Here is a 25,772-nt window from a genome sequence, read left to right on the forward strand (position 1 = left end):
TCACTTAGTGGTCGAGAAACAAATTTCAGAGAAGCAGCATGACACAGAAAAAAATGACTGGAAAAGAAAAAGACATATTATAAGAACAAGAGAGGGGATTTAAAAGTCTAATTCAGCAGGAATTCAAAGGAACAATGGCAAACCCTAAAGAGGTCAGACAACAGCAAATATTAAGTAAAGATGAAACTCCTGAATAAGCTGATCATCATGTAAAAATTAAAAATAACTACTCTGTCTGCAGGAAGAAACGAAGTGTTAGATTGGGAGGCATCAGAGGATGTTGACTTTCTGGATGATATACATAAAAGAGGAAAGAGACGGGAGTGGGAATTTCGATGGTTCCCCAGGGGAAGGCAGCGCTGAAAATTCCTTTGCCACTCAGTAAAAGAAACATCCTCAGGGGATGTGAAACAAATCGCTGCAAATCTCTGGCTTTTAAAAGAGATCACACCTGGGGAATAGAGTGTGGCACTGTGCAATGCAAGCACCAGCCAATAGGCTCTAAAAGTGCAGCTGGGCTCTAGCCTCGGTGCTCTTCTCAAAAGGTAAGAGCTGCAACCATCCTTCAAGTCATGCAATGTGGTGACGGCAACATCAGACACAAGTTTCCTCCCTGGGGCCCTCATCTGGGCTGAGTGAGAGCTGGGTAAATTTCCTTCACTACTGGACAAGAATCAGGCTTGTCTCTCTCCGTTCGGAACATGCCCTCATGCCCAGGTCTGATGAGAGAGAGAAGACTTGCAGGACTGAGATAGCTTTTTCCTCCAGGTTGTTTAACCTATTAAGTCATGTTCGAAATAACCAGTGGTTCACTGAATCCGAAGAAAAATGGACAACTTTTTTCTTTGTGTCAGGGATGTCCCTCTGAAGGCAATCATAGCCACTTTTACCTTCAGGGATTGGTTGGTGTGCTGTGGGAACCTATAGTCCTACATCTTTCTTCTTCCCATGTAGAATGAAATGTGCAGCGAAAACAGTGCTGAACGAGAGTGAAACTGAAAGGGCTTTATGGAAAAGGTTGTGTTCCCTAGAGAAAAGGTCCAGGACTAGAAGTTAGAGCTTCTGGTAACTGACACTAGCTTCAGACTTAGAAAATACTAGCAGCCATTATGTAATTAGTGCTACCACGTGTCTTGGTAAGAGATTTCTGGTGGTCTGAAACCCTGCAGAAACCCCTCTGCAGTACTTTTTTGACTTGTCTCTCACTGTGTGACTGTCCATCTAGAAGTCTGACGATGTCTCTACAGTGTGCTCATATCAGCCGTCTCCTTCTCATGTGGTACATCTGATGGTTCTTGGAAGAGTTAAACTCACTGCATGGGTGCACTTCAGCTGAAACACACCTGCAAAGCAGATTCGTTATGCTCCAGAAGCATCCTATACTTTATATGCGCTCAGTGTTTGTACATACGGGAAACCTTGGGCAGGAGTGGGGCTTAATTGCACCGTCAGTGTTACAGTGGCGAATAACCCCGACACAAAATTTTTTGATGTGGAACCCTTTTGCTAGTGTTGATGTGTAAGTTCTCCAAACAAAATCAGTTATACAGGACTTTCTGCTTGCTACAGATCTATCTATATCTATTTTTCTACTCTTACTGGCTTGGTTACATCTGTCAGAGTACAATTTCCTAATATAGGTTTTAACTGAGTTAGTATAAATTCCACATTTTATAATTATCTTCATCCAAAATCTTATAAAGTAAATATATATCTGCATTTCCTGTTGTTTATCTGATTTTAAAAAAGGTTTTTAACATTGTGATTCTGTGAGGAAAGTTGCATTGACAAGCAGGTTTTGACTGATGCTGATTCTTAGAAGAAATTTCGTTCAGTTAAATACAGGAATTTAAATTGAAAAAAACCACACAGAACTGGAGGCAATAATTAGACTTCTCCCTTAGACTAGTTATTTCTCTTGAGAAAGTCTGTGCAACATAACACAGACTCTTGAGTTGGGGGAGTGAATGAGTACATAAATGAACTAAGGTCTTCAGTATCTGCTGCAGCTGTGATTGGCAGTTTTCATGGCAGGAGGCTATTGAGTTCAACTGCAACAACCCATCACAGAGTGTCACTAAATAATTAGAGAAAAACATTTCCTTTGTCTTTTATTATCCTAAACTCCAGACATCAAATCAGAATAGTTCACATTTTCTGTAAGCTAGTCATGTCTGCTTCAGCTGCCATTGGTCTCAAAGAAGAAAAATACCCCCTCAGTCACTGCATTTCCTTCCTGGTTACTCTACTGTGATCCCACTGAAACCAGCGAGGGCCCAGTGAAGGCCAGGCTGGTGTAAAAGTGATGAAAAGGAGCTCAGAAACTAGCCAGAAGGCTTTGGATAGGTTGATTTTATTTCCTTTATGATGGTGAGCATTACAGTGCTCAGAAGAATATGATAATCTTTTTTTTGTAGAAAATGGGTATTATATATGCTACCTGGAATCTTCTCAAAAGCTGCTGGTTGAAAACAAAATCAGCAGGGATTGTAACACAGCTGTCCCTCTGCTTTTTCTGCTACTTGCTCTGTCTTTGTCTATTTTACAAAATGCCAGAAGGTTTAGAAATTAGCAGTCAGAGAGAGGGTCTTGACAATTAGCAGGTTTTAACATCTTCCTCAAAGACACTACCTACCTTGCAGAAGCTTCAAAGAAGGATTTTCTTATTGTGGGAAAATTCTGAAACAAAGTTGACTTGGAGGAAGTCGACTGAGTTTTTCATAGTTCTTCTTTATGTGTTGCTGTATTACTTTCAGGTTTACTTGTTTAAATTTTACTTCTGACCCAGCTGCTGCCTTGCCATGCAGTAAATCCCAGGCTGGTACACCAGTTGCAATTGTCCCGCTGCCCGTGGGCTCTGTATTCAGATGACAATGCTTCCTTTGTGACCTCACTTTCATTTCCTTCTTGGCCTTCTGAATTTCCTTTCATTTTCTATTTCCCTCTTTTAAAGTCTTTCCTTCATGGGCTTTTGTGAGCTTTTATACATGTCTAGAGAGGTGCAAGCTGAGTCCAACTGTGCAAGCCCCAGCAGCAGAAGGACTGGAAATAGTAGTAATGAAAGAAGTTTGCTAGATATATGGCAATAGTGGATGTCTCAAAATGGACCTCAAAATTGTAGTTCCAGAATGAATATAAGCTCCTAAGCACTGATGAAAAGAGAAACTGTAATGACATAGGTACTGAAATCACATGGGAGCAGCTGTTTTTCTTCTCTGTGAGTTCATATGATGCTGTGCCATATCACAAATAGTTGTTGTTCAGGCTAGGTCAGAGAGATCACTCTTGCCTGTGAAACACAGCAGGTCTTGCTCGTCAACGCATGACCAACGGAGGAGCCTTGGAACAGAGGCTTTGTCTGTGATTGCGTGTTTTCCACCTGAGAAACATGGAGAATTACTGGAGTGAATTTTTAGAACGAATTTTTAAGTAACAGGCAATCTCTAGGGTCCCCACTGTATTAAATATATGCACATATAGCAAGAAATGATCACAGGTTCCAAAACCATAACAATCTAAGCACAGGTGACCACTGAAAAGATCCTTCTTTTTATTAATAGAGTTGCAATAACAGACAACAGACTTGAAGCATCTTGCCTAAGTACTCGCCTCTCTAGGTATAAACTTGTCTACCTCTCATGCAAGAACCTTATCAACACATAAACCACCATGAAAAGGATGGTCTTTCTGTGAAGTGAGGGGAAGAGAATTACAGCACTGCTCTCCTTGACTGATTTGGAGGAGGAGGATTTTTTTCTCCTGAAAAAGTAATTATGTATCCATAAAAATAATAGAACATTATTTTTGCTCATTTTAATGTAATGAATATTAGTTGGGGAAAAACTCCCAAAATCCTAGACCTCTCACCTATCAGTATACAGCTGGCTTGAGAACTAGAGAGAGCAGATTTGCAATGACCTGCTCTTTGATCTGTTCAGACTAATATCCCTTTGCTAATGGCTAGGGGTTTATGTGCATGCATAACATCTAGAAATGTTATTTGCTACCTAGTATATAAAAGCTTTTGTATTTTATTTCGGTTGTTTTTCATACACTGGAGATGGCAAAGGCATGGATATCAGAAATTCTCAGTGTCCATACTGGCAAATAATGAGACCTTCCTGTGTCATGAAGGAATGAAAACACACCGGAGTATCTCAGGGAAAGAAACGTTGAGTTCAAAACACTAGCAGGATTACAGTGATTTATTGATATATTAATGGGACATAATTAACCAGCAACTCAGTGAACTATACATTCAGGATCAATATCAAAAATGCAGCAGACAAACTACAATAATAAACACTTATAAAACACTAGGAAACACCCATGAACTTGTAAAGATCCTTCTACAGTAAATTGTAAGAAGGTCTAATCCCACCCACGCACACATGCATGGACCCACAGTTGCACGCACACACAGATGCACACATACCCCTTCCCTGCAAGGGCCCTGGGTGTCAAAATCCTCTCCTCCCAAGTCGTGTGGGTCCCCTGAGGTGCTCACCAAGGGTGGGCTGTGGGACCACCCCTGCCCTGGGTGTACGCAAGTTTGGTCTACAACTTCAATGTAGACCTCCAGGAATAATTTTTGAAGGGATTCACTTCAGGTACATAAGATTAAAATAACCGTTAAGGTGCTACCACTCCCATTGTATGCAATCTGAGCACGTGAAACGGTTTTTAAAAACTACAGACTGTTTTTAAAACCTTCACCCTCACAACTCCTCTTCTGCTTTGTGGATGACCACTTAAGTTTCTGCACCATGTATTGTACAGTGGGGGCAGACTAGATTAGATCTGTGAAGCTGTGCAGTTTGGTACCAGTATCATCGAGGCAAGTGAGGCTGGGAGGTCTCTGATTACATTTGCTGTCCCCTTGCTTGGTGAAGCCGTGTCTCCCACTGTGAGTCTGGGGTGAGATTAGCTAATTTCAATGCTCCCTTCAGGTTTTGCAACCCATGAGTCCCTGCTCTATGCTTTTATTGAACTTTGCAAGAATGAAAAATAGAGAAGAACAAAGACAAACAAACAAAAAAAAGGAATTTGGTTTTCTCAATTTTCCTCATTGCTTTTTCATTTCAGGAGTGGAATTGCTTCATCAAGGAATTACTGGAGCATAATCATTCTAATTTCTCCTCATTATTTAGGAAAGCAGAAAGGCAGTGTGATTGAAGTGAGGAATGAGACTGTAACCTGCCCAGGTTAATAACAAGTGAGTCCTCTTCAATCTCTTCCTCTCCATCCTGCTCTTTCCATAGTGTCCAGTCCTTTACCTATTTCACTTCTTCACCTGCTTTGATTAGCTGCCAGGAAAATCCCAAGTGTTGACCCGGCTGTCAGGCTAGCAACTTTAAGTGGGTGCTTGAGGCTGTCTTTTAACATACTGTGCAAGTAACTGAAGTGGCTGTCTTATCTTGCTTAGATACCCTCCTACACTGGCAATGTGAACTGAATCTTGATTTGTGGAGTACACCTCTAGCCCACTACTTGCTGCAATTGTGAGGAAATATTTCTTGGCTTAGTGTAAAATTTCATTGTACAATATATAAAGTTAATCTGCACAGTGAATTCACACCGTGAACCCCCTTTTGTGAAAAGGTAGAAAGACCTTAATAAAATAAAACCAGAAAACAAAATGGTAGAAAAAAGCCTGCTTCACAGAAGAATATTGTTTTTCACACAAAAGAAGTTTTTGAAAATCTATGTACAATTTCTGGAAAGGAGAGCTAACATATTTTTATATTAATATAATTATTATATTATTGCATTAATATTATATAAGTACACTTTGGTGTATATAAACAGAGTTAAATATGAAATACAGTACATCTGCTTTTCCCCTGTCTGGGAATAACTATTGTGTTTTGCAAGGTAACATCAGTAACAAATGAAGTACAAACAATAACACATTAATTCGAAAATGCAAATTCAGGAAGATGCTCCCAGTAGAAGGCAAATGAATGTGAATGGCTCTGCCATTTCTGGTACAGGCTCTATTCATCATTTGATACTGACATCAGCGAGCAGTGTGGTGAGCACACCTCCATTAGGTTTGCTTCGGGGAGAAAATCTGGTCTGTCTTTTGATATAAAATATAACCTTTCACCATAGCTTTCAGCTGAAAAAATTCAGACAGTTAAAGGGAGAAAATATCATGGCTTGACAGAAGTAAAGATACTCAAACAAGTCAATGCATTCTAAGTATCAATCACGTTAAATTATGACTAAGCAACATCAGCTTAAGGTCTGTGTTTGTACTGCTTTTGTCATTTTGTGAGCAAAAGAAGCTGTGCTTCCATTGAAAATTGTAGATATATGAAAACAGAGAACTTTATGGTTTGTCTGTCATATGACATATAAGCAGACCTAGCAAAGCCTAGATAAATTTCATGTCAAAATAATCTTAAAAACTATTCTATTTTAATGTTTTCCCCAAGCAATCTGAGGCACATTTCACAATCTAAGCAAAAATCTCCAAACTACTTGCAAAGGCACAAAAGTACTTTGATATATCACAGCTGAATCTGAGATTCTAACAAATATCTCTTAAATAAGCAAATTTTGACATTTCTACATAGCATTTATCCAATTTGCTGAGGTTTAGTGACCACAGTTCAATTCTTGGAGTAACAGATCAAATTTTGAGGACATTATTAGATTCCTTGTAGGACTCAAAATAATACTGCCCTTTACAGAAATTATGACAGTATTTTGAACAGAAATACATGAAGCATGTGATGGTAACAATTCATCTGCATTGGTTGTACACGAAATGCACCAGCATGTGCCTTTGGTGTTATGAGATGTTCTGGTGCGGCACGCTGTCACACACTGGTCTGACAGAAGAAGGAAAACAGGAGTTAAACTCTGCTTATCATTGCCAAACTTGTTCAGTAATGACAACGGACTCTCTCTTGGCTGCAGATTCAGTCTCTCAGCCGTGTACACCACTCTCTGCTTAGCCTGCAGTAAGAATTTCTGACCTTGTTTGCTTTAAAGATCCATTCACAGAATCACAGAATCACAGAATCACAGAATCACAGAATGTTAGGGATTGGAAGGGACCTCGAAAGATCATCTAGTCCAATCCCCCTGCCGGGGCAGGATTGCCTAGACTATATCACACAGGAACGCGTGCAGGCGGGTTTTGAATGTCTCCAGAGAAGGAGACTCCACAACCTCTCTGGGCAGCCTGTTCCAGTGTTCAGTCACCCTCACCGTAAAGAAGTTTTTCCTCAAATTTAAGTGGAACCTCCTGTGTTCCAGCTTGCACCCATTGCCCCTTGTCCTGTCAAGGGATGTCACTGAGAAGAGCCTGGCTCCATCCTCATGACACTTGCCCTTTACATATTTATAAACATTAATGAGGTCACCCCTCAGTCTCCTCTTCTCCAAGCTAAAGAGACCCAGCTCCCTCAGCCTCTCCTCAGAAGGGAGATGTTCCACTCCCTTAATCATCTTCGTGGCTCTGCACTGGACTCTCTCTAGCAGTTCCCTGTCCTTCTTGAACTGAGGGGCCCAGAACTGGACACAATACTCCAGATGCGGCCTCACCAGGGCAGAGTAGAGGGGGAGGAGAACCTCCCTCGACCTGCTGACCACACCCCTTCTAATCCACCCCAGGATGCCATTGGCCTTCTTGGCCACAAGGGCACACTGCTGGCTCATGGTCATCCTGTTGTCCACTAGGACCCCCAGGTCCCTTTCCCCTCCGCTGCTCTCCAACAGCTCTGCCCCCAACTTGTACTGGTACATGGGGTTGTTCTTGCCCAGATGCAGGACTCTACACTTGCCCTTGTTATATTTCATTAAATTTCTCCCTGCCCAACTCTCCAGCCTGTCCAGGTCTCTCTGAATGGCTGCGCAGCCTTCCGGCGCATCAGCCACTCCTCCCAGTTTGGTGTCATCAGCGAACTTGCTGACAGCGCACTCTATTCCCTCATCCAAGTCATTAATGAATATATTGAATAGAACTGGTCCCAGAACCGACCCTTGTGGGACTCCGCTAGACACAGACCTCCAACTGGACTCTGTCCCACTGACCACTACTCTCTGGCTTCTTTCCTTCAGCCACTTCACAATCCACCTCACTACCCTATCATCCAGACCACACTTCCCCAGTTTAGCTGCGAGGATGCTGTGGGAGACCGTGTCAAACGCTTTACTGAAATCGAGATAGACCACATCCACAGCTTTCCCATCATCTATCCACCGGGTAACATCCTCATAAAAGGCTATCAAGTTGGTTGAGCATGACTTCCCGTTGGTGAAGCCATGCTGAGTGCCCCTAATGATCCCCCTATCCTTGATGTGCCTAGAGACAGCATCAAGGACAAGTTGCTCCATCACCTTTCCGGGGATGGAGGTGAGGCTGACCGGTCTATAGTTACCCGGATCCTCCTTCTTGCCCTTTTTGAAGACTGGAGTGACATTCGCTTTCCTCCAGTCCTCAGGCACCTCTCCCGTTGCCCACGACTTAGCAAAGATGATGGAGAGTGGCCTAGCAATGACTTCCGCCAGCTCCCTCAACACCCGTGGGTGCATCCCATCAGGGCCCATGGATTTATGGACGTCCAGGTTGCTTAATTGGTCCCTGACCCAGCCCTCATCAACCAAGACAGATTCCTCCTCTATCCTGACTTCTTCTGAGACCTCAGGTGTCCGGGGCTCCTCAGGACAGCCTCCAACAGTATAGACAGAGGCAAAGAAGGCATTCAGTAACTCCGCCTTCTTTTTATCCTCTGTCTCCAGGACCCCCACCTCATTCATCAGTGCGCCTACATTGCCTCTAGTGTTGGCTTTACCTGCAATGTATTTGAAGAAGCTCTTTCTGTTGTCCTTGACCTCTCTTGCAAGGTTTAATTCCAAGGAGGCCTTAGCTTTCCTAGTTGCCTCCCTACATCCTCTGACAACAGACTTATATTCCTCCCAAGTGGCCAGCCCCTCCTTCCACGATCTGTACACCCTCTTCTTCCACTTGAGTTTGCCCAGCAGTTCCCTGTTTAACCATGCAGGTCTCCTGGTACCCTTCCTTGACTTCCTACCTGTTGGGATGCTCTGATCTTGAGCTCGGAAGAAGCAGTCCTTGAATGCTAACCAACTATCTTGGGCCCCCTTACCTTCTAGTACCCTGTCCCATGGGATTTCCCCTAGCAATTGCTTGAAAAGGCCAAAGTTGGCCCTCCTGAAGTTCAGGGTTGTGATTCTGCTAGCTATTCTGTTCCTGCCACATGAGATCCTGAACTCTACCATCTCATGGTCACTACAACCAAGGCTGCCCTCAACCTTCACCTCTTCAACCAGACCCTCCTTGTTAGTGAGGATCAGATCCAGCAGCGCTCCTCTCCTAGTTGGCTCATCCACCATTTGCATCAGAAAGTTATCATCAACGCACTGGAGGAACCTGCTGGACTGAGGATGGCTGGCTGAGTAGGCCTCCCAGCAAATATCAGGGTAGTTGAAATCCCCCATGACAACCAGGCCCTGTAATTGCGAGACTGCTCTCAGCTGCCTGTAGAAGGCCTCATCACTGTCCTCATCCTGATCCGGTGGCCTGTAATAGACACCCACAACAGTATCACCCCTGCCAGCCTGCCCCTTAATTCCTACCCACAAACTCTCAACTCGCTCCTGATCCGCCTCTGGACAGAACTCAATACATTCTAGCTGCTCACTCACATAAAGAGCAACTCCACCACCTCTCCTTAGCGGCCTGTCTTTCCTGAACAAGACATAGCCATCCATGACCACATTCCAGTCATGCGAGGTGTCCCACCAAGTCTCTGTAATTGCCACTAGATCATAGCCCCCCGACCGAACACGGATTTCTAACTCCTCCTGCTTATTCCCCATGCTGCGTGCATTGGTGTACAGGCATTTCAGGGAGCGAGCTGAGCACACCGATTTCACCCCAGGGGGATGGGAGGCCTCCTGGTCTACCTCAACACTAGAGCGTTGCCCCAGTGGTGCAAGCCCAGCTACTACCCCATCCCCCTTCGAATCTAGTTTAAAGCTCTCCGAATTCCTTAATATCTTCTTGAGGAGATAATGAATGAGTAAAAGGTGTTGTAAATAAAGCTGGTCAATTTATTGTGCTGTGGTTGATATATTTTTCCAGGTCCACTTGTAAATGCTGCAGCTTCAGAGGTCTCTGCTGCAGTTCCTGGGCAAATATATGTCCCTTAATTAATATTTACATGCTGTATCTCAGGTTACCCGTGAAGACTGATCAACAGGAAGAAAACAAAGTCATGTCTGATCAGACTTAATGGTTACTACAGACTAGTTACATGGCAGTTACGTCATAAAAAAGCATTATTCTGCTTTATGTTATGTGAAATTGCTGTTAATTTATACGTATTCATTATAAATCTGAGAATAACAGCACAATCCAGCTGGACCCTAGCAGTGTATGTCTTCAGACCACAGACAAATTCCATCAGTTAATTGGTTTTGGTATGTGGCTCCTGATATATTGTTTGCTCTGAACTCAGAGAGATAATGTATTGACACTGGTCAGTACATTGTCATTAGAGGGGTTTTGGTACCATGCATAGCTAATTATTCTTCAGAATGTTTCTGAATATTCCCTGGGGTAGTTGTGGGTGAAAGCTGGAGACATGAAATGGGAATGATATACTCACTGGATCTGTCTCCGTTCCTCCCTTCACAAGAGAAAGTTGGAGATATCTATTCTCTCTCCAGAGGGAAATTTAACTTCACTTACATGGTTAAATAAAGCTGAGCTTGCCAGGTCTGGGGTTGGAAGCACTGATGGTTTCTTTTGGTTCTGTACTGAGGGCAGCATCCATATAGAGGGGTGCAGATCTCAGGCTATTGCTCCAAGAGCTGTGCTCTGGTGCTCTGATCGACCAGCCTGTCAAGCGCGCAGGAGGCTGGTAGGAGGCAGTGAAGGCAAAACACTGTTGCTCAAATGGCTTGAGGAAAAGGTGCAGGACTTAGAAGCACAGACATACAGAAGAGAAGAGTTAAATGATTCCCTGGTTTAGCACTGTGTTTGCATCTCTGAAATGTCCCTGCTGGTCTCAGTGATATGCCTAATTTTTCATCTTATATTATCCTTGTGCTTTCTCAATTTGCTTCTCATTAAAGACTCTAACCTGAAAGGTAAAAATAATCTCAGATTTATAGGTAGTGGAACATGGTCTTTAAAATGCTTTCATTACTCAAAGTGACTTGAGTTTATAGCTTGCTCAAACCTTAGTGCCACTCTTCCTGAGATATGCTGTTTTTTAAGTCCTTCATCTTGGATTTAATTTGGAGATACGATCTTTATGACAGAAGAATATTGCCTGTTCCTCCTTGTGGAAGAGCATGGTGGTAGGTGGGAGGCTGGCCCAATTCTCCCAGAGGGAACTGGAGTGGGTCTGTGGGATCTGTGGATAGGGTAAGTGTGGTGGTGGTAATCCAGAAAGATTTAGTGTCAGACTCTTGAAATTTGCCTCTTGCTTGCAGGGTACCAATGCTTTCTTGCAGCAGTTACGGCTAACAATAATGCCTGCAAAGGTCCTTCTTCAAAATGCAGCTAGAAGAGCGAACTACGTACTCTACAGAAAATAACGCTTCTTCTGTCTGCCTTCAAAAGCCAGGGGTGGCTGGTGAAGGCAATGTAGCATTCCTAGTGAGAATGAATTGAGGGTCCCAAAAAACTATATAAGAAACACACAAAAGAGCATGAGAACAAGGATCTCTGCATCGGCGCAGGGTATGAAATTAACAGGAGAAGATGTAAAGACATAGGTGCCTGTCTTTCATCTTATACATATGAGTGACTTTCCTAAAAAAAGACCATTAGAGGTTGCCATATCCAGAAAGACACAAATCAAATCTGGAAAAAACACCATGGCATATTTTAAAGAAATTCTAGTTCATAAAATATGAAACTACCACATACTCTTGCAAGTGATGACCAAGTGTAATTTGGGATAGGGTCTGTTCTGAAAGTGGCCTGTTCTTATGACAGTACTTAGCCACAAATATTCACCAACTAAGTGTTTCTTTTACTACTAGTGCAGCCATTTCCCAGACAAATGTCCATGGGTTTGCAAAAAGCTACCTATGGATGAAGAGGACATGACTCAGCGTATATCCTGCACGCAATCGCAAGTCTCTTGGTGTGAGGCCCAGCATGCAAAGGAAGTAAGCTTCCTGAAAAAAACCTCTGGTGGTTTGTATGTAGTTACATAGCAATATTTGTTCACTTCTGTCACAACAGAACCAAAATCCCAAGTGATTGTGCCTTTGCTGATGCTCTCTGCAGGCGTTACCCCAGTTATCCAAACCAAACAACTTATTGGTGAGGACAGCAGAACCACTGTTACTCCCATATTTAGGTTTCCTTTGAAGGGGAATCAGAGCATTGGCGCAGACACATACCTGATGACCAGGACTGTGATGTTGATGTGAGAAATCAAGTGATCTAAAACTCCATTGAGCACAGCGCCATGCAATTTGAGAAGAAATACCTGGCATGAAAATATACAGTCTAAAAGGCATACAAATGAAGTTTGGAAGGGGAATAATGCCAAAGATGGTAAGAGATCAGCCTTCTTCTGGTTGTCTGCCTTAATCTACATGGCATCATCAACAGAGTGACTTATTCTTACCATTAGTATTTATGAAAATCTCAGAGCAGCTCAAATGGCAGCAAAGGATCTTGCCTGTAGTTTGTCATTGCTAAAGTTTTGCACTTGCACTCAAATTTTGCAGATAATCTTCTCTGAATATGTTCTTGCATTTCTTCAGCATCCGTTCTCTTGTTAGGCTTCCTGAGCTCCATCCTACTTTCTTGTTTCATATTACTCTGCAAGACATTACAAGGTATTTGACTCTTATTCACACCTTCTTCTCGATCAGCAGATTGCCTTGTGCCAGTACTTCTCTGGGATTTGTTATCTAGTCAGGTACATGTTTAAAAAAAAAATCTTTTAACTTAAAACCAGTTACTATCTGTTTAAAAGTATTTGGTTTATTATGTGGCATGTCCTAATACATTTACTACATATTTAAGTGGTGAGAACAACAAAACTTCCTTTCTTTTTCTCTTTCTCTCACTTTGATAACAGTATGCTCAGAGTAGACTGTGTGGTATCAATTCCTGTTTCCTTTATACACAGATTTTCCTTTGTCTGTCATCCAAAAATAATTTCAAAAAATTCTAGAAAAGCTGACCACAAATTTGGGAAGACTGCTAAGTCTGGATACTCTGGATTACCTATTGTTACTTGATTACATATTGTTATTTTTATTGGTATTACTGATATTATACTGTTTTTAGATTGTGCTTTAGTTTGTGGTCTACAAATAATGGAAAGGAAAGTAGAAAAAAACACCCAAAAGATGATTCCTAGCCAAAAAAGCATGTGATCTAAGCTAATGCACTGGCCAGAATGACTTCCAATTTATATATTTTTTAAATGGTTAAATTTCAAATTAATGGTTCCTTTGATTTCCAACTACCCTTTTTACAAAGCAAGCCTTACTAAAGATGTCAGTATTTGTAGCTATTCAAATTCAAGTAAAATCCAGTCTAACCAGTCTGCATAGATATGAGTTTATTCTTTCATTTGAGAAAGAGTGAAAATGAAACATGAAAGCAAGCACCGATCTCCACCTGTTAATCTATTCACAAAAATATTATCTACTACAAGAATATTAATTTCTTACATCCCTGCTGATAAACTAATGGTTTAATATTGTTCAGGCTTTTAGCCCCTTTCATGCTTTTTCCAGGTCTGTCAGTGGGGTCATTTAGTAGTTTAGTATCTAAAATGGCAATACTTATATACTAAAATCAGACAGTTTAAATTTACCTGCATGAGGTTATTTAAATAAACATGTGCCGGCTAGGTCTTGTTTTGATCTCACAGGATTTTATACCATTCCAACTCCAGCAATTAAATAGTGTTTCTTGATACTTCATTTTCTTTATAAATGAGCTCAGAACCACCTCTTTCATATTATATAGTAGGGCTCTGGAAAGCTGTCTTTCCCCTTTCCTTCAGGCTTTACAGTGGAGTTACGCAGTCAACTGCATTGATAAATGTCCTTTTTTTTTAGGGTTTTCCCTTTCTTACATAGAAGACCACTGGGAAGAGACCTCCTTTTATATAGCTTCACACAGCAGGATTACTGGGCATGAAAAGTAAATTCTAACTCATTAATCCGTGTAACAGCTAGTTCTTTCACACACATAGTCTGCAGGGAACATTTATGAATTTGTTTGTACATGTCTGTTTATGACACAAGTTTCTGTCTACGGAGCGATCAGAGAGCATACAAAGATTTCAAGTGCATTTCCCTTGAAAATAACAGCAATTCAGCCAGGTGCTGGAACCAGCCTCTCCATTCTTAAAGCATATAGGAGGTTTTGCAGAAGTTGAAGCAGGATGAGGTCTGTGTCAGAAGAGGGAAACATGCATGGAAATCTCCTTTCCCCCCACAAAACTATGGAGATTTTAATGTCTTTTTTTCAGTAACAATGTACTGTCCGTTCTGATTTTTGGAAAATCTGATTTCATTTTGGTTTGGGGAAAAAACTTAACTGAGATACCTTGAAATTCCCCAGGGAGACACTGTTACAGAAAACTGTTCAGGTCCTTTAAACTTGTGATTCTAATTATATAATGATGCATAAAACACTTTAAAAAACACCCTTGAAATCAAAGGCCATTCCTAAATGAAAGTCTGTCAGTAAAATAAATTCAAAGTAAACTTTTTAGATATCTCTGGAATTTCCCCAAAATATTTAAAAAATTCTGGCACAAAAAAGATACGAGAAAGCATTTTGATTTTTTTTTCCGAAATCTGGCAATTCCAGGTAGTCCTAGTTTAAACTCATAAAAACATTTACCTGCTAGGCTAGGAAAATCCTTTATATTCATTATATTTATTAACTGATGGTTTTCAAATTTTGTTTTTCATACAAAAGTTCTTCTTCGGGTCTAGGGATCTTAGCATGGACCTTTCTCTGCTGACTCTGAAATCTCTGGTAGGATTCCAGCTAACTTTGACTTTTCACTTGCATCTTTTTCTGCAATCTGCCTTCCCAGAAGCACTTGTCAGTATGACAACATGACTGAAAAAAAGAGTAAGTCTGCTTTAATGTGCTGGTTTTGGCTGCTTGGTTATCTCCATGTTGTCATGTGCTTGTTCATGTTTCTCTCTGGGTGCAGGATTTTTCATTTATCAAAGCTCATTTTATTGCCTTCTGTTCCTGCTGCTTTCATCACTATGGCAGCTGAATGTTTCATTCAGTTGAGTTCTACTCTTTACTGCTACCTGTGAATTTGTCCAGAGAAGCACTGTGAAACAAAGGCATGAATCACAATATCTGAGATCTACTTGTTTGCAAGAACAGTATATTTTTATAAATAGTTTAACTATTAGCCACTAACAAACATTTCAACATTACCTCATTAAAGAAGAATATTGAAAGACAGCGACTCTAAATCCACAGTTGCTACTGTTGTGGAAACTGACTTGTGCAATATTGAAAATATTTTTAATTAAACAGAAAACACTGCTGCCTGGGAAATTTTATAAGTATTTATTACAAATAAAGCCGGTTAAGTAGCTGAAAGGAACTAATGCCAACATAGAAAGTGTGTGTGTTTAGTAGCATTTACATTCATTCAAGGGTTTATAAACGTAAGTAAACTCTGTGGCTTTCAGCAGTGTTTGTTACCATGCCAGTCAGGGCGATGGGCTTTGTCATCATTCTAGTGTGATTTTTCAGTATTTTTGAAGCTTATCAAAAGCATTAGTCAAAACGGCACTTGATAAAGACAAATTGAGCAATGCTACATTTTTATGTTAAAATGAATGGGGCTGCCACTTGGCAAACCCCATGCAAACAGCCAGAGCAGAGAAAGCCTTGAATATATGAATGGGAGCAGGTTTGTTCCTATTAGGGCTGCAATGGACACGAAGAACTTCAGTTCCCATTTCTCAGGCAGTACATCCTATCTTCCTCCTGGCATTTTGCTCAGCTTTTGTCTGTGCATAGGGAAAGGGAAGACGCTGAGAGCACAGTCTGTGCCAAAGCAAATCTAGGAATGTCCAAGACCTGAGCTGTCTCCTCTTCCCTCCTCCGCATTGCAGAAATTCTTTGGCTGCAGAAGATGCTTGTCAGTCAGCTCTGCTCCCTTTGAATCCCGTGTTTTCTGGAAACTAGAGCTCTTATTATGTGTCTGCCATAGCTTTCATACGTATTTCGCTCAGTGACGGGCCTGTGAATATAAATTTGTTTCTAAAGTGAACGTAGTGCTGGAGAAATATGTTAGTGTGGCATATGGAGAAACTGAAGCTGCCCTGGTCACCTCCACCGTTGGTGTAGCCCTGATGGCATGGGTAGAGTGCTTGTCCTGCTCCAGATGTCCTGCCTCCCTCCACGCCTCTGGGGACTGCTGTTAAACAGGAGTGACTTCCTGACTGTTAGCATTTGTGTGTGGGGAGGCCCACCTGTCTTCCAGGGATGTAAAATTGCAGTGGCCACTTCGGTTTGAATGCCCCGGCCCAAGCAGACACCTGTGAAAGGTTCTCTGCCTCAAATTTCACGTTAATGCTGAAATTTGTACAACAGGAATCCATAAGAAAGATTTTTTGCCTAACTATCTATTTTGCCTGACCAGCTTTCCAAAATGGCTATTCAATTCTCCGAAGTGATGGGTTTCTAATTCTATAGCTTCTTATGCCTGTGCCAATCCAGGATTTCTCCAATGTCCCGTCTGTGAATGAATATTGAGGGAGGAGAAATGTGTACAAGCAGTTGTAAAGTTACTCCCCCATCAGCATGAAATATGGGTCCCCCTCCTTGCCTGATTCACACAGGCACAGCATCGCACCAAGTTTGGTGAGTGAGTGGTGGTCGGGGATGAGAGCTTAGGTAAAACCTAATTGCTTTATTTTAGATGAAAACTCATGGTAGCCCTGAATAATCTGGCATTTTGTTCTCTGCAAAAGCAAGACCACAATTACCTCCAAGATTATGGACCTATTTTGTATTCTGTCCTGAGTGGTTGTTCTCATAGTGCCAACCGGGAAAACAGAAATAATTTTTTTGTTACAGACAGCCCCCAAACAAATTTTGGAAGTAATTTGAAGAAGAAAATATTAGTTAATGCCTTTTCTCTTTTGAGTATTCTTGGTAAGGTTTATCCTGATTCAGCAACTATGCTTTTCATCACTGTCTGTTTCACTGTTAGCAACATTCAATGGAATTTGTGTAAACCTACTTTTTTGTTCTCTAAATCCTTCTTCTGGAGCCAGCACTCAGTCAGGACTGCAATCTGTACTGAGCAAAAGGTGCCCGAAACTGTGCTGTGGACAAGAAACTAGCATCTCCCAGGTCATGTACTTTTCACAGTCTCTCCTGGGCTTTCTCATGCTGTGCATGTCCCAGAGCCCAGTTCTGCTGGGAGGTGTTGAAGAAGGCACTTAGGTTACAGTAACCACACCTGTCAACATGCTGTGGGAGAAAGTAAAATGCTTCTGGAGTGCCGGGATATTTTTGGTAGTCCTAGCTGGACTTCAGCATTATGGGAACCTCACTGAGGTTTCTGAAAAGGCCTCTGATGCCCAGCAGTTGGGCTTTAAAATTGAGTTTTGATGAGAACTCTGAAATAAAAGAAAGTGACTCCTACTAAGGCAAGGCCAAGATGTACTACTTGTTGTTGGGTCTGGACGTTAGCAGAGACACCTTTCCTGGTAGAGGAATGCATTTACATTTTCTTTCTAAAATGTGTTGTTACATTCCATGTTCAAATACATTTTTGTTAGTTTTTTTTTTTTTTACATGTAGGTGCTTCTATAAGTTTAAACGTAATAGATACTTTCCATGTCAGTGACAGTATCTATATCTAAAAGCAAAATACCTCTTGAAGGCAATTGTTTGGTGGAGGGATTGTAGATAGAAATAGAGCACCGAAATAAATGGCAAATATCTTTGTTTTAGATTCTTCTTTTTTTTTCTCTAAAAAGCTGCATTTCATCTGAAAATGCATAAAAATACTATTAAAATTGGTTCCACTTCTTTGAAATATGCTGTAAGATTAATTCTGACAAAGCTGACATTTTATATGGTCTTATCATAAATTCTCTACTATAGTAACTATAAAATCTGGTATGAGATGAACATTACATTTGATATAGATATACTTAGTACTATGCAGTAAAAAGAGAAAAGGACTCTATGAAATACTCCTTTTACTTTCACTTGGCTAAATTTTCAGCTTCCTTGTAGGCTGACAACATTCTTTGATAATATCTTTCTTGGTGGAAAACCTGAACTTTTAATAATTTGTCAGATTAACCCAAAATGAATGTTGTCATTGATTTTTTTTTCCCAGTCAATGAGCTGAAAAAGGAATCAATTATTCACCAGAAGATCCTATACCCTGCCAGCCTTCGTCTTTGCAGATGAGTTCATGAAGCACAAGCTGTACAAATCTGATTCTTCCGGGTGAGTTCCCATTACAGGTCTGAAGAGGTCTGACAAGCTGCTTGCACCAAGGTAATCCAATGTTCTCATCTTAAAGGAAAGAGCTTAATCTTTCTCCGACCAGACCAAAATATTTCAGAAGTGATCCCATGCTCATCACATCATTGCTGCTACAATGCTTTTTCCACACTCCCCCCCCCCTCCCCAAAATCGCTGCTCAAGTGAACCCTTAACCAAGAATTTTTTGCATGTGATCATGGTGGATATCTCCCCTTCAGCTTAGTTTTGAGTAGCTAGTTACATGAAACCATAACACTCAGAACAAATACATGTCCACTGAAGCAGCCTCAAGAACAAATTGACATTGAGCCTTGATTTACGCTGCAAAATCAACAATGGGATTCAGGTTTCCATATTGTGATAAATCCTGATGAAATTTTTGGAGCTCGAAGAGCATTAAAAGGCTTACAATCTTTGAGAAGCAGAGTAGCCAAAGGTAATATTTGCAACAGCACCTCAGTCATTTAGGACCCCAAAACAGACTTAATTTAAGATTTATAACAAAGTTAATTTGAAAGATTTGTCCCAGATGATGTACATAGATTTTTTTTTACCAATATGAAACAAAGATTTACGGATTTTTATTCACAAATAATGCTTTATGTCTGTGCAACTAGATTAATTTACATTGTTGAGTGAGAGGGTCACAAGTAGAAAGTTCATGCATGTCACCTACAACATTGCCATGGCCTGCCTGAGGTCTCACAGGCAATGCTGTGGAGGGTGCTGGCCCAGCAGGGGTCCAGCCCAATTTTGCATAAAAGACTTCTCCTGAGGAAAAAGCATCGTACAAGTCTTCCTTTTTCTGAGGAGATCCAGCAGAGAAGGAACTTTATTCATGGGAAGTTCTGACAAGTGTAATCTTCTTGTCAGGTCTTTACGCAGTTTACTAACTTCCAGATAACGTATTCAGACACTTCTGACTTCCTCTTAAGAGAGAAATCTGTTATTTTCATGAGTTAACAATTAAAGGGCCTCTATTTCATATTAAAACACTTTTTATGTCTTCAGAAAGTGCCCAGAAATCTTGCATATGGTGTGAAACACAAATGAGAACACTGCATTCACAGGAAAATATTGTAGCTAGTGAAGGTTGAAAACAATGAAAAAAAACTCGCAAAATTCTTTAAATGTCAAGGTGACTTGAATTTCAGTGTTCTGTCCTTTCTTAATTTTTTGAAGTTTTTACAAAGTAGCTTTTCCTCCAACCTGTCTTTAATACCAACTGCAATAGAATGAAGGCTATCAAAAGAACAGAAGTTTCCTTTTCATTTGCATTTCTTTTTTCTTTTACCATTCTTTGTTTTTTTAAAATATTCTCCAACTTCTTAAATTCCAAAGTGATGGAAACACAGAAAGTGCTTTTGTGTTTGTGGTTTTTTTTTTTCCTTTCTGTGTGTCCTGGTTTGGCCTAAACCAGGCCGATTTTCCTTTCAGTGATTTTTACTTTCAGCTAAGTCTCTTCTAAGTAACTGCACTTTCTGAAACTAACTGCATGTTTTGCAGACAGTGTCTGCTTCTAGGACTGATTGATAACACTTGAAGTTTGTAGTTATCGCTGAGGCTCCAGTAGGGATGTTATGCAGAAAGGCTCTTGCTGTACTTAGTCTTAGAGAAACCAAGGTCACTGCTACATTCCTCACTGCTTACGAGTGAAGAGCCGAAGGGTGGTCGCACCTGCAGGGAGGAGCGGACAGGGCAGGTGGCCCAAAATTGACCAACGAAGGTATTCCATCCCATACACGTCATTCTCAGTATAAAGCGGGGGGATCACGAGGGTCTTGCTCTGGCCCCTTCTTCTGCCCCCTTCCCTTGCTGCTTCGGCTGTGTTTGGGTGTTTCTGCTGCTTCGGGCTGCTTCTGCGGCTTGAGCTTTTGGCCAGAGTCCAAAGAGGACTCTGTCCTTTTTCCTGCCGCCCCCGATCCCGATCTGTGCATCCCTGAATCCAGCTCTCGACCGTCGCTGGGCCCAGCCTGGGCCTTCCCGGAGCCTGCCCTGCAGTGCCAGTGGTGACGTGGCCAACATCGGGGGAGCTCGATCTTGGTTTTGTACATATTTGTATAAATTTGATTATTCCAATATTATTATTATACTCTTTTTCATTATTATAGTTTATTAAAACTGTTTTAACTTTCCAACCCGTAAGTCTCTCTCCCTTTTCCCTTTCCCTTTCCTTTTGGGTGTGGGGGGGAGGGTTAACAGAGAGCGTTTGCCACAGGTTTAATAGCCAGCCCAGCTTTAAACCGTGACACTGTGATAGTCTGTATTCATCCCAGTCCCAAGATATTTTATAACAATTCCAGACTGATAAACAACAATAGGAGGGGAAAAATAAAATTTAACAAAAAAATGGGGAAAGTTTTATTCTTTCTTGTGTTCAATTATAAAAGGAAAGAAAGAGGGAAATACATGAAAACACCAAACTTTTGACATTTGATTTTCAGTATTTTCAATAGCAATGAAAACCTGGAATGTTAAAAGAAAAACTAAATAAAAGCATTTGATGTGGTTCTTCAATTACAAAAAAAGGCCACTTTTGGTCAGGCAAAGAGAGACGCAAGTAAATATCTTGTAGGTAGATTAGGGTACGGCGACCGGAAAATCTCGGGCTGTAATGGAAGGTAGGCGTGGCGAAAGGAGAAGGATGTGCAAGTATCGTGCGAGTTCGTATGGGACAAGATGACTATATAAGGCTGTTGCGCAGCTAAATAAACGCCATTTGTTGCATCCTCACATTGGTGTCAGTGCTCAATGGCCCTGGGGTGCGAATAGCCTCAGGCCAGCCAGCAACCGAACGGAGCTTGCCGCAGACAAGAGGCAACAAATGGTGACCCCGACGTGATTGCTGGGCTGGCGGACCGCAGGCGGTCGGAGTGGGTTCGCGAACCATGGAAACCTTGATAAAGGTGATTTCGTTGCTGGGCGGGGAATTTAAGATTTCTGTGAAATCGAAAGACGTAGCCCAGTGTGTGGACGGTCTCGTTAAAGGGGGGGGGCGGTGGCAGGACCGGCTGATTGTTTATAGCCGAATACCTGGGAGCGGTGCTCGATGAAGCTCGCTGAGCGAGCTATGGCAGCGGGTTCTGCCAAAGAATTAAAAACATGCGGAGTTATCTTGTGGTTGCTATGGGCTGCGCGGGAGGACTGGGTGACATGGGATGCAGCTCGGACGTATTTACATGGGGTCTACCCTGACCAAGACAGAAGTGTCAGTGGTGAAACTCCTCCAACATATACTCTCTGAGAGAGGAATTAAATATGACGAAGCTGCGTTAAAGCAGTTACTGTTTTGGGCAAAATATAAAGGACATTTTACAACCTTTAATGATGTCTTTGAAGTGCCTTTATGGAAGAAGATAGGTGACTCTCTCTGGAATGCGGTGTCAAGTGGTGACAAGGAAGCCTTTATATTGTCTGCTACATGGAGGCTGGTTAGTGAAGCGTTAAAAGGAATAAAAGCAGAGAGAGAAGTCACACATACAGCTTTTATGGCTTTAGGACCGCAGACGTCTACTACCCCCTCACGGTTTGCGGGATCAAAACCTCCCACAGCCCCGGTGGCTGTACCGGTGGCAGCTCCTTTATCGCCGTCGGTACGGACGGCTCCGAAAAAAGCCGAGGAGCGGGGAGCGAGAAAAATAGATACAGATCCATCAGAACCGGTAGTGCGCCCTAAAACACGAACTCAATTTGGACTAGCTGATTCAGACGCTGAACAGGAGACTTGGCCGAAACCCCCTCCGAAACCCCCTCCCTCTCATTGATCTCTCTACGGATGAGGCTGAGCAGGAGGACAAGAAGGAGGGTAAACATGCTTTGTACCCACCTTTACCGGATTCGCCATTTACGGAGTCAGCAGTACCAGAGTCACAAGGACTTAAAGGACTGTTACCATCACGAAATGGACACGAACTTGACATGACAGAGCTTGGTAAACGACTGGAAGAATTAAAGACGGAATTGCAGCAGCACCGTTCAGCCAACGCCTAGGGACACGTGACTATGTCTTCCCCAAAACCCCCGCTCTGTGTTCGGGACAAGTATTAGGGCCACTTCAACCTCCTTTACAACTCCCTACTCCACCTTTAGATCAGGGCGGGGGGGGAGGTTTGCGTCCATCTGGTAATGTGGGAGGTGAGGGAGAGGGTCAGCGTCTGCCAGCGTATACAGGGGAAGGGGGGGAGGTGACGGAGGAGTGGAATGGAAAGGGGTCATTCGAGATGCGTTATTAGAAAGAGTTGTGATTCCACGGGCATATCCAGTGACTGTGTGTGCGGGTCCTGAGGGAGGAAATATTTGGCAACTGTTGGATTGGAGGGTCGTGGGAGAAGCATTGCCACTATAGTTGGCGAGGGACAACACAGGTGAGGACTGCAGAGGGGTTGTTGCGGGGATGGCAAATCGTAACCCCACCTTAACTGAGCTAATGGATGCTTGTGAGAAAGTAGGAACCACCACATTTCAGATGGAGTATTTAGCAAAAACTTTTGCAGCGGCAATTAAGGTAGTTCATCGTTGTTATACATACGAACAGGAAGGTCACTTTAAGAAAAACTGCCTTAAGAAGTTGAAGCTGAGTGGGAGAGATAACTGTTTTGATGTGTCATTGCTGTGGGAAGCTAGGGCATTTTGTGAAGCTGTGCAGGTCTCAGTATAATGCTCAAGGTCAGCTGATAACAACCAGCTGCAGAATGCAGGGAAACTGGAGAAAGAACGCTGGGGGGGAACCGTGTGCTGACACAAATGAATCTTCCCAACCAGTTCCAGGCCTAAGCAGTTAACTCGCAGCCCGAACCGCAGGGAGCGCAGGACTGGTGTTTCCACACGGGGTTAACCTGCGCGGTTGCCAAGCCTTGGACCTGTGGCAAACAGGGATAATGCTAATGCTGATTGTCAAAAGATCATTGAAGCTTTACCTGGAAAAACAGATTTGAATGCTATGATAAAGGCACGTGCAAAAGTGGGTACTGTGGAACATAAGGTTCAAGTTATGGCTGCGGCCGTACTTGGGGCTTACGTCGTCACAATTGCAGTCTCTATTCCAATTGTTAGCAGGGGACACAACTTTAACAGCACCACGACACACTACTTCAGAGATACAGCAACTGATTACAGAAATAGAAAGCAGGCTACATTCCAAATTTGTACATCGTATTGATTTGAATCAGGAAATACAAATTATCACTTTGTTTGATAGGCAAATTCCGTATGCAATAATTGGTCAATGGAATTCAGAATGATCAGATTCGTTACAGAGCTATTGGCACAGATTATTCATCAAAGGACGGATGCGATGTCCAGAGCTTATGGCCAGAGATCCTGCATCACTAACCGTTCCTATTGCAGCTCAATACTTTGAGTGGTGTATGGCTAATAGCTTTGCTTTGCAAACAGTTATGGAGAATTTCTCGGGACAGGTTGTTTACCACTTGCCCTCCCATCCTGTTATAAAATTGAGTGCGGAACTTCCAATTGCCACAGGAGTGTGGTGCGCAGACACTCCTGTGAATGGAATTACCATTTTTACGGATAGATCTGGGAACACAGGCAAGGCGGGCCTTGTCTGGTATTCTGATGGCAAGTGGGAATCTATGGTAGTACAACAAAAGGGTTCACCTCAGGTGGTAGAATTACGAGCTGTATTAAAAATATTTCAGAATTTTCCCATTCCCTTTAATTTGATTACTGATTCAGCATATGTAGCTGGCATTATAAAGCAATTGGATAGATCTGTTATAGAGCATATATGTAATCAGAGTGTTTTTGAATTGCTGCGAGATCTGTGGCAAGAAATTCAAATCCGAACTGCATTGTTTTATGTTTTATATGTAAGAAATCATACTAATTTGCCTGGGTTTATTGCAGAAGGCAATGCTTGGGTGGACTCTTTTGTTTCTGACCCCACAAATTCTACTGCAATGACTGTGCAGGTGCCGGACATTAAACAGCAAATCATAGAATGGGTTTTTCCACCTTTTCATCCTAAAACAACAACTTAAAACTGATAATGGACCAGCATACTGTTCATAGATTTTTCGTCAATTTTGTCAACTATGGGATATTACACTTGTCACTGGGATTCCTCATTCGCCTACGGGTCAGGCGATTGTGGAACGTGCTCATAGTACATTGAAACAGCTTCTGCAAAAACAAAAAGGGGGAGAGGAAACTGAACCTTCTGAGGGACTTGCAAAAGCTGTTTATGTACTTAACCATTTAACTTTAGCAGGAGATAAGGAGCGACCCCCAATTGTAATACATTGGGAAGCAGTTTGACAGGGAGCAACCTAAGTGAAAAACAAAGGCGAAGTGTGGTATAGGGAACCAGGTACTAACGAATGGTTGGGACCAGGGGAACTATTACTAATGGGTTGAGGTTATGCTTCTGTCTCTACAGGCGCAGGAGTACGGTGGATCGTCTCTAAAAGGATGGCTAGCCACATTATTAGAGGGAATAGTTTATGTAGTTGTGATTATAGTTATCATAGGGATCTGCGTGGGTTGTGTTAAGACAATCATTGAGAATAGTATATGGAAGTAGTGAGATAATAAATCTAACTACTTCCAAAGGGGGAAATTGATACCGGATGGTTTAGCAACGGTTTAGCAAGAGTAGGCCTCAAAGTAGGCTCTAAAAGGCCTGCTCTATGTTACCTTTAAACAGAATCAGCTTTCCTGTCAGTAATTTTCCTTTCAGCTAGAATAATAGAGAATAACAGTATGTTCTGAAGCAAACTGCATGTTTTGTAGATAGAGTTTACTTACGGGAATGTTTATAATAGGCATTATCCTACTTGTGTTACCCTGTTTGTTTGCATGTTTGCAGAGAACTGTGCAACGAATGGTCAATACAGCCTTTTTGGCACAACAACAGAGAGCAGGATTTATGGGTAACCAAGGCTGGGATTCTCTGACTGGGCTCTGCGAGACACAGGGAACCAGGTTCAAAAGTACCTGTGGGGGAAGACGAAACAGCACCAGCCTCGACCTTCAGACGTGAGGAGTCATGACAGTACAGAGAGTCTGGTAAAGCGGCAGGGCGCCAAGAAAGATGAGGAACGGCGACCGTTGCTGAGTGAAACAAAAGCTTTGAACAATGCGCTCATGATTAGCTTGCTTTTGCTTTGCATCTCAGGAGTTGCAGGGGAATCTTACTGGAGAACCTGGGCTCGGGATGTTGTATCCACCAGCTATGCTTACGCTTTGACGCAAGGCTCCAGAATCAGCGATACGCTTTACTTCGCATGAC

Source organism: Nyctibius grandis, chromosome Z (genome assembly GCF_013368605.1).
Source record: "Nyctibius grandis isolate bNycGra1 chromosome Z, bNycGra1.pri, whole genome shotgun sequence".
NCBI lineage: Eukaryota > Metazoa > Chordata > Aves > Nyctibiiformes > Nyctibiidae > Nyctibius > Nyctibius grandis.